At 46.3% G+C, this 10,604-nt stretch overlaps 1 long non-coding RNA gene across 1 annotated transcript; it reads right to left on the reverse strand.

Moving 5' to 3' along the window:
- Positions 1 to 363: 363 nt before the first annotated feature.
- LOC140218995 (uncharacterized) lies at positions 364 to 9,348 on the reverse strand. Its single transcript, XR_011895246.1, has 4 exons — positions 9,169 to 9,348; positions 7,594 to 7,652; positions 1,852 to 1,933; positions 364 to 939 (listed from the first exon to the last, which is right to left on the reverse strand). It is a non-coding gene; the product is annotated as an uncharacterized lncRNA (long non-coding RNA).
- Positions 9,349 to 10,604: the final 1,256 nt, after the last annotated feature.

Genomic DNA, 10,604 nt, shown 5'->3' on the forward strand with positions numbered 1-10,604 from the left:
ATTTATTTATTTATTTACTTACTTATTTATTTATTTGAAATCCTATGTTTTTTAGAGCGCCCACAATTACTGGAAACAATGCTGAATAGGTAAACAGCAACTTTTCATTAATTTACTCTCAATCACCAAAGTGACGTGCTACCTCTATCTGACGTACCTGATGAAGGTCCCTGCAGAACTGCAGCGTTACATCGTGTTTACCTTCATGATCATGCAGAGACAGCACGGCCGTGTACTTCAAATCAATCTGTTAATTTCTTATTTTAGATGTTGTTTTCTCGCATCCCCTGTACAAACACAGCATTCAGGGCATACAATAATGAAACAAAATATTATTTTAGTAAACATTGAGGACACATAGCGTAATAAAAAAGCACAGTTTATTGAATATGAAATAAATTTGAAGGGGAGGTTATTCCTCTCGCGCATCCTTCGTGCAAATAACCATCTTGTCCTTCCATGTGTCGTCGAAGTTACGTGCAGCAGGCTTTAGTCTCATATTGCATTATTTATAGCATGACAACTCAATTATCGTTGAAAGTTTTATAGCGTCGCGTGGAACAGACGCTGCGTGTTGCATTTCTTGGTGATCCTAGTATATTTTCATGATACATCATCATATATCCTGAGCAAACATCACACATGAACAGGCGTCACAGTCTGTTACCATATCTTCCTTACTTTTCTTTGATGGGGGGGAGGGGGGTATGGGAGGGGTCAGTCGGCACAAATGTATTTTTAACGTTAAAGACTTGGCGGTTTCGTATTATCCAAACACAGAACACCCACAATGACTAGTCAATGTGCTTTGCTCCCACATCCTTTTTAAATAAAGTATTTCTTCTTGAACCAGCTGTCGTTCGTCGGCTGCTAAATATGAGACTGTCGTAGCTGGGCTTCGGAGTCTTTTTTTATCTCGGGATTTCTTCCTTCAGACGCCTGAAAGTATATGAGAAAAACGTACATGATATCAATGTCGGCAGAAGAGACACTGTACTTAAAGCAACTTGTAGCAACAGTCAGCATCGCTTAAGTGTTAAGAAGACGTTTTAAGTGTTGGTGCTAGCCGGTCTAAACGTTTCATTAAGGCAGAACAGTTCCCTTTATTAATTACTTCTCTCCACATTGCGGGTTTCCGCAAAACTATAACGTCAAACCCCTTTAGTAATCATTAAGAACATTTTGTTGCAATGCAAACTAACATGCAGAAAATTTTCCGTGCAAAGATGACAAGCTGGTAGACAGACACACAGCGCCCGTGCTATGCATTTCTGTCCCTCAGGTCATAATTTTTTCCCGGATGAAAGCTTTTTTGTGTACTGGCTATTAACGCAAACCAATAAAAACCATGATGGCAATATAACTCGTTGGACCGAGCCGAAGCGGTTTTGCTTCGTTTTGAATGGACAACTTTTGTTGTGCTGCAAGCCGTATATATATATATATATAGATACATGTGAATCGGAAGATAGGCATACAGTTTGCCAGACAGCAATATAAGGTTTACAAAAAAAAAGGACATGTTTCAATGCTTACTGTCACTTTCGACAAATATTACTGCTTCTCGATTAAGGTAGTCTTGAGTATATAGATTACACTACTACACGAAATGGTGTAATCGTTGTCCCTTCGACGTCGTGCTTTTTAAAACGACTTAGTACAATACGTTTCGTTGTGCATTTGTTTGCCGTGTAGCTCTTGCAACTGAACGTAGTAATGGTAGCGATTCCCCGCATTTGCGCAGGCCACTTAGCACTTGTCTGAATCTTTTGCATTGTGTGGTGATCCACGTGCTTTTAAAGTTTCATAGTATGGTATATAGTCATCCGGCATATTAAGGTTCCCACTCACATCTGAACAACCTTGGGCAGGGTGCCCTGAAGCACCTAATTGGTACCTCGACGCAACGTTGACCAAGTCGGCAGCGTTGCCGCTGCAAAACAAGAAAGAGATGAAATAGAAGTTGTCTTCTTGCAACACATACGGCACAAATACATGCGGTTAGAGCGAGCACATTTTTTGGCCGTGTCGTCCTCATGCATCGCATAATTTAAATTTATTTATTTATTTATTTATTTATTTATTTATTTATTTATTTATTTATTTATTTATTTTCAATACTGCCAGTCTACTGCCAGCAGGTGGGAATATTGTTACAATGTAAGCGTTGATACACCATGTTTTTATAGAATATGTGTATACAAAGTACAACAACTAAATACGCTACATGTAGCTACGCTGTACAGCCTGGAAAAATACAAATGCAGAAAGAAAGACATCGTTTCATGCATTTAATTAAAGAAGTCATGTCTAACGCTAAAAAAAGAAATGTGATAAATACAATAAATTGTGATACAATACAACATCATGAAATATAAATACAACACAACTATTTACAACCTACCAGTGCATAAGTTAATACAATCTAACATAACATAACATAAGAGATTCGACATGCCTTGAATTTCTAACGTGCGAGATTAGCCCCTGTTGGAATCGCACCGCTGGCACGAGTTGTTGGGGTCTCGGTGCCGACGCCCGTTATTGCCAATGGGTCGCAAGCCCCAAGGGTAGCGTTGGCCTGGCGGCCTGGGGCACTGGAAGCATCCGAAGGTCCCGGCAAAGCAAGAGAAGACTGGTAACAGAACAACTTGTTTATTCTAACATAGCAAAAGAGCGGCCGGTCAGTTCGACCGATGTGGAGAGACGGGAGAGCACGTAACTCAACAGTACAAATCGGAGCCTCTCGCCTGGCGTCCGGGGGCAGCTGCTCTTATACTCTCGGCGTCGCGGTCCAAAAGGGAAGGTCACGGGATGAAGGTCACGGGATGAAGGTCACGGGACGGCGGAGCATGAGCCCACGACGGCGCGCACGGTCGAGCCGAGAGACCTGCTGAACCGAGTGCAGTGACGCATCGCCAACCCGCCCACACGACGGCGCGAACGGTTGAGCCGAGAGACCTCCAGGCTCCTCATTCGGGGAACTCCGCTCCCCGGCTGCCGCGCTTTGACAAGCGAGGGCACACACACACACGCACACACGAAGACACGTGGCACTGAAACACGCCTGGACACGCTTGGCGGGGAAGCGTTGCGGCGGCGTCGCACGGGCCAAAATGTCCGCCGCTTTGAACGAAGCCCCGGCGTCCGTTGCATCCGCGCCGGCATTACCGCGCGTTGTAGGCGAAACGTAACAGACCGCCCCGCCGGGGGAAGGAGATCCCGATGGTCAGGGGACTGCATCCGCTGTCCGGAGGGATGTCGCTCGATGATGCTCATAACCGTAGTCGGGCGTCCTTTGGCGTTTCTTGAGCGCAGCGCACAGAGAAGGCCTCGTTCTCACGTTCAGGTGCACACAGGACACTGCAAAGTGACTTCGGGAGAGTTGACATTTTTGTTCTCGTTTCCGGCAAGCGTTAGAACTACGCCGAAAGTCAACCGCTCAGTCAGCAAGCACGGCACAACCCTCACTAAGCCCTGCCAGGCTCTTTCCCCTTTTATACTGCTGCCTAGTTCCTTACAGTAGTTTAGCAGCACTCAGAACGCGTCCACAAATCGGAAAAATTGCACTAAAAAGCACATCATCACTTTGAAACACTACACAAAAGCAATAGGTTAAAAATCCTGCCTCAGGAAGAAAAACATCAGTAACAAGCAATTTTGAGGCTGATTCCCACGTTAGGGGCTTCGACTTAAGCCATCGGCGTTACCGTTGAGACTCCCCTTTTTGTAACGCACCTCAAAGGAATATTGTTGCAAAGCGAGGCTCCAGCGCAGGAGGCGGCCATTTTTGGGAGAGATGGTCTGCAGCCATTGGAGAGGGCAGTGATCCGTCTCAATGATAAACCTCGAGCCAGCTAGGTAACATGACAATTTCTGAACGGCCCACACGATACACGCACACTCTTTCTCGGTGGCGCTATACGCCTGCTCACGACTCGTCAGCTTACGACTAGCATACAGGACGGGGTGTTCTACTTCTCCATTTTCCCGTTGGCACAGTACAACGCCCATGCCTCGCTCACTAGCATCACACTGAACAACGAACCCTTTTGTGTAGTCGGGCGATCGTAGCACAGGCTGGCTTGTTAGGGCGCTCTTTAGGGCGCTAAAAGCTCTTTCCTTTGTCTCATCCCAGACGACTGTTTGCGGCTCTGACCCTTTCTCATCATTCAACAACGTCGGCCCCGCAACTACCGCCTTTGCAGCGAGCTCCCGAACCTTCGATCTGGTTAAGGCCTGAACGCTAGCCTCCCCAAACAAAAGCCCCTTCTCGCGCAGGAGGTGATCGGACCTGTTCGAAAATAGGTACGGGTACTGGGGGGGCAGCATAGATGACACTGCGGCCTCCGTCTCAAGTGCTCCGAAAGGTCCTTCAATAAGCACTTTTGCTACCGGCAGACACACGCTATGAGCTTCCACTGCTTGCTTGATCCATGCGCACTCGCCCGTGAACATATCGGGTTCTACGTAAGAGGGGTGAACTACATCCATTGTAGCTGCGGTATCGCGAAGCACTCGGCACTCTTTCCCGTTCACGAGGAGGTCTCGCATGTAAGGCTCGAGAAGCTTCATGTTCTCGTCAGTGCTGCCTAATGAAAAAAACACGACTTTTGGTTTTGTTTCTGGGCACTGCGCCGAAAAGTGTCCCGGCTTCTGGCACGTATAACACACGCGCACTTGCCTCATCTCGAACCGCTTTCTGCGTTCGGCTTCGGCTGCCGCCGTCTCCTCACGTTCGGTCGGACACTGCGCCGAAAAGTGACCCGGCTTCTGGCACGTATAACACACGCGCGCTTGCCTCGTCTCGAACCGCTTTCTCATGGGCGTGAACTTTGGCCTCTCAAACTTGGAGCCAAATTCACCCTTTTGACCGTCCTTAGCTCCACGAGCCCGACGCGTCACAAACTCCTCGGCTAACTCAGCGGCTCTAGCCACCGTACTAACGTCTGGCCTATCCAAGACCCAGTACCGCACGTTCTCAGGTAACCGACTATAAAACTGTTCTAGCCCGAAACACTGCAGAACTTTCTCGTGGTCACCAAACGCTTTCTCTTCTTTGAGCCACTCCTGCATGTTTGACATAAGCCTGTACGCAAACTCTGTATATGACTCACTTTTGCCTTTCTCATTTTCCCGAAACTTCCGACGGAACGCCTCCGCTGACAGCCGGTACTTTTTTAGCAGACTCGATTTCACTTTGTCGAAATCCTCTGCCTCCTCTTTCTCCAAGCGAGCGACTACGTCGGCCGCCTCGCCGGGTAGCAAAGTGAGCAAGCGCTGTGGCCACGTTTCCCGAGAGAACCCCTGCTTCTCGCACGTTCGCTCAAAGTTAACCAGGAACAAACCAATGTCCTCTCCAAGCTTAAACGGCCGCATCAGGTCAGTCATTTTGAAATATACTCGTTCTCCTGCACCGTGTGCCTGACTTCCATTACGAGCGCGTTCCATCTCTAACTCGAGACGCTTCATTTCCAAAGCGTGTTGACGGTCGCGCTCTCTTTCTTTCTGTTGTTGCTCTCGTTCTATCTGTTCTTTTCGTTCACGCTCCTGTCTTTTTGCCGTCTCCCTCTCCTCAATGGTCTCAAGGCATTCCGACAGCTCGTCATCCTCAGCTTCTAACTCAAGAATAGCCCTTAGCAGTTCTGGTTTTCTGAGTTTGTCTGAGACATCCAGACCCAACTCTCTTGCAAGCTCCAGCAATTTCGGTTTGCGCAACGACTTCAAATCCATGGCTGCTCTGAATGCTGCTTTCTCTACTGCCTACTATTGTCTTGCCGCAAACTAACCCGGTAGCAACGACAACCACAATTACCAGCTCTGTTTCTGACACTAACAAAAGCCTGGCAAAACTCAGAAGAAGAAAGTCCCGCACTCACCAAACCTCGCAGCCAAGAATTCCGCGCAGTCGTTCCGCTGCAGGCAACCAGTCGTCACACAGGGCTCGTTGCACTGCTCCCGGATGGTCGTTGTGCTGCTCAGCATACATTCAACCGCATCTCTTCGCTGCTGGCCTCCGTTGTCGCGATCTCACCGCTGGCAACCAGATGTTGGAATCGCACCGCTGGCACGAGTTGTTGGGGTCTCGGTGCCGACGCCCGTTATTGCCAATGGGTCGCAAGCCCCAAGGGTAGCGTTGGCCTGGCGGCCTGGGGCACTGGAAGCATCCGAAGGTCCCGGCAAAGCAAGAGAAGACTGGTAACAGAACAACTTGTTTATTCTAACATAGCAAAAGAGCGGCCGGTCAGTTCGACCGATGTGGAGAGACGGGAGAGCACGTAACTCAACAGTACAAATCGGAGCCTCTCGCCTGGCGTCCGGGGGCAGCTGCTCTTATACTCTCGGCGTCGCGGTCCAAAAGGGAAGGTCACGGGATGAAGGTCACGGGATGAAGGTCACGGGACGGCGGAGCATGAGCCCACGACGGCGCGCACGGTCGAGCCGAGAGACCTGCTGAACCGAGTGCAGTGACGCATCGCCAACCCGCCCACACGACGGCGCGAACGGCTGAGCCGAGAGACCTCCAGGCTCCTCATTCGGGGAACTCCGCTCCCCGGCTGCCGCGCTTTGACAAGCGAGGGCACACACACACACACGCACACACGAAGACACGTGGCACTGAAACACGCCTGGACACGCTTGGCGGGGAAGCGTTGCGGCGGCGTCGCACGGGCCAAAATGTCCGCCGCTTTGAACGAAGCCCCGGCGTCCGTTGCATCTGCGCCGGCATTACCGCGCGTTGTAGGCGAAACGTAACACCCCATAAGCCTTAAGCACGCCACGTGAATACCGACAATATTGTATCTAGCGAAACTTTCAAGAAACCCAATTTTGTTCCGGAATAATGTTTACCAGTTTCCCCATCGCAAAACCTTCGATGCTTGGCATGAATTAATGTTTTTGCTGTCAACAGCAGTGAGGCTTCTACGTGCAGAAAGAACTACGATTTACGCGGAAGCAATAATTCCTTCGAAACGGGAAGATGCGCATACTTCATAATTCCATCTATTATTGCATATGGTTTGCTATTACACTGTACCGGCTTCACATAAATTTCGTGAAGCGCTAGGGTAGGACAGGAAACTGTTCTTGTAAACAAACACATTAGTTTCAATTCACCACATGGCGGCGTACGTGAAAGTTGGTACGTGAGAACTGGGAACGTGTACTTGCTTATCACCCAGCCCTTATATTTGTGCGGTGCAACTTCCCGAAAACTGCATAACCGCAAGATCATGGCATTAAGTGCCATCCTCCTTTCGTGGGATTGATAACCCGGCCTACCATTCATTTACATCATGTTAGGCTGCTGCAACAGAAGGTATCAGTTTGAACCAGTTCGAGTTAACCACTTCACAACCGCGTTCGTACTGTCCATGCTCTAGACACAGTATTATGTGCTTGTAGCTGGGGGGTGGGTAATATTGAATCTAGAAAACATGTCCGAATGTCTGGCCACCCATACAGAACTTAAGAAGGAGCTTTAGAACCATGACAGATAAACGTATGTAGCTTTTTGCTGAATTCTGTCGTAGTTTGGAAACCTGCACGTTTTACTACCGCAGTAAACTGCGGTACACTTAGCGCACTTACTCCACATTGACGACCGACAACCTGGCGTCCTGGAAACCGCTGAGCGTCCGCCAGCATCACTGCAATGAGTAAACTTTGATTATTGTCCAGCATTTAAGAAGTTTGGAAGCGAAGTTTACGCTGTCGTTCAAGTGAGTCGTGGCTGTGTGGTCTAAAATTACAAAAAAAGTGTATCGTTAACGTCTGCCCTGCCTATAATTTCTGTCACTTAATGTTGCGCATAATGCAGGGCACGGGTGTGGTAACTTTAGTGTTGTATATTTTCTTGAGTTCGAAACAAATTGTAGTATCAGTAATGCGTTTACTCTAAAGATCTAAAGAGTAGTACTTACGTTAGAACGCCCATGAACGTGTCTAAAGGAGCAATACTCTATTTATTTATTTATTTATTTATTTATTTATTTATTTATTTATTTGTTTATTTATTTATTTATTTAGGTAGTCTAAGCCTGTATTTCATGCATTAAGCAGAAGCTTTGTTTTGTTTTTTTTTTGTTTTTTACAGAATGGAAAATAGTGTATTTGAATAATAATAAAGCTTAAACTACGAGAACAGCTCTGTACAATGCAAGGTGGGAAATGCGACTAACATGTCAGGCACGGCGCCAAATACGATAACATAACATGCCTTAACGATTCAGAAAAAAAAGGCGACAGAAAGTAAAATGAGAAAAACAACAAAACGTCGTCGCAAGCACGCGATGGAGCGTCGACAAGGAACCATCACAGAGAAAAACATCTAGCATTTGAGAAATTGTGACGTTTTGTATGACACATTGCTCAACACATGTTGATAAGCTGAAAACAAAATCACATAATGAAGCTCTGGCTCATCAGTCTGTGGGACGCGATATATACATCAGAGAGGACGCATACTAAAATAATGTAATATTAAATATCTAAAATATAAAATAAAAAGACGTTGAGGAAAGCATTCGAAGGAGCTAGCAACAAGAAAATAATCTTCATCAAAACTCATCAAAAAGAAAATTTCACACTTCTTAGTAAAATTGCTACAAATTTATTGTTTAGTTGGATGTTATGCAATTGCCTTTTTATTCCTTTTTTGTAAACAGCTCAGGGTGGCGCTCAGAATCAGTTTTCGAACGAGATCTACAGTTTTCGAAGCGAAGTAGAGTAGGAAAGCCATATGGCCGTTGACAGCCACTGTCGGGACGCTTATTTGGTCGCAATACTTCAGGTTCCTTATATGAAGTTACTTTTAAGAAAAGCCAGCGAGTTCGTATTTTTCACACTAAGACCTTCTTGTGTGCTGAGTCAACAACAACTCCAGTGCACATCACACGCAAAAACTAAGCCAGCTCGCAAATTAATGTCTTAGGAAAAAATTATCTCTCGTTGCACAAAAACACATCTACATATAAAGATCAAGAATTCGCGCTATTTACGCCAGTATCTTCTCGTATCACCTGCAAATTGTACATTATTTCATTTAGTTGCTCGGTGATACACCAAACGCCCGAAAGAGCAATCGACACTAACAATTGGGTGGGCCGACAACTTGACACGAAGACACAGCATGTGTTGCTTTACTGTGCGCGTAGACGGACTCACCTGCCGACAGTAGAACAACAGCGAGAACGATATACAGGTTCTTCATGGTTTATCACAGCTTGTAGCTCCGAGCGAATGGTGAGCGAACGTGTGAGAACGAGCGGTATTTATTGCACGTGCGTGTCGGACGTTCCAACGACGCGTGCGCGTTACCGTTGAACATCCTGAAGCGATTGGGACACGTATTTGAAAACAGGTAGTGGTAGCGTCCGGGAAAGCCTCCTTGTGTTTACCTTCCGCAAGGGTAGGGTAATCTGCCGAGACATTGCGTTACCTAAGCGACAGACAAGGACATACTTGCATGCCGAGAGAGACGGCGCGAAGTCGCGAGGTGCGTGCAAGGTCGATTGGCGATATTTCAGGCAACGCGAGCAATCAAAAAAGGTGTCAGTATAGCGGCACGCGTCACCCATAAGATAAAACTATTATGCAGGCGTAATTTTCTCCGACGGCTGTCTCGACCAACAAAAAATTTATTATTACCTTCTAACGACAAACAACCAGTATATGGATGCCAAGATTAGCCTCAATTCCGTGAAAAGAAAAAGACGAAGAAAAGCTCTGTTGTCATTTATTACTGACACGTGGCACGTACCTTCATTAGGCGGACGGTCACTTCAACGAGATTCGGCTGCATACCAAATTAACGAATGCAAACAACTGGTATAGAGTTACGAAAGTAATCGAACATATTCTGGTAAGCACGCAAACATTGCACTTACATAATGCATAGTGTATGATTTACAATGACTGCAGGCAAATATTTCTCTGTCCATGCGCTTGTCAATGTTCAAAAACTTTAATCCTGCTTCATGGAGACGTAAGAACACCTTGGGGAAATCCTTATTTCGCTTAACAACGCTTAACGCTTAACAACGTTTACCTATTAACAACGTTTAATGCGAAGTAACGGTGTCTTAGCTGCTTAGCTGCGAAATGTTCCACATTCCAGATGTGGTGAAAACGGGAGCATAGCTTAGAACTTAGCAGTTAATGTTATGAGTTATGAATGGAACAGGCTTAGTGACATAAGTTGCTTTGTAAACTTTATTGACCCATGGGGTCCATGGCTTCAATAATAAATTCATCGTCTAAAGTGCCGGACGTATATTTCAACGGATATAAAGATCCCGAAGGACAAAGATTCATCCTTGGAACTTTGGTATTTATTATGTACATTAATAACATAGCAGACATATCAATAACACTAAAATTCTTTTGTATGCTGCGACACCGACGTATTTTTCTCCGCGCTAACTTTGACGTTCTTCAGTTACCGGCTAATCTTCGGTTAGGAAGCTTATCTACATGACTCAGGGAAAATGGGCTATATATAAACGCTAAAAAACAAAATATATTATATTTCGGCCCTGTAAAAGGCAGTTACCGCAAAAACTCCATTAGTTTCGAGAGACAACCCACTGGATCCCGTTACT

Source organism: Dermacentor andersoni, chromosome 6, assembly GCF_023375885.2.
Source record: "Dermacentor andersoni chromosome 6, qqDerAnde1_hic_scaffold, whole genome shotgun sequence".
NCBI lineage: Eukaryota > Metazoa > Arthropoda > Arachnida > Ixodida > Ixodidae > Dermacentor > Dermacentor andersoni.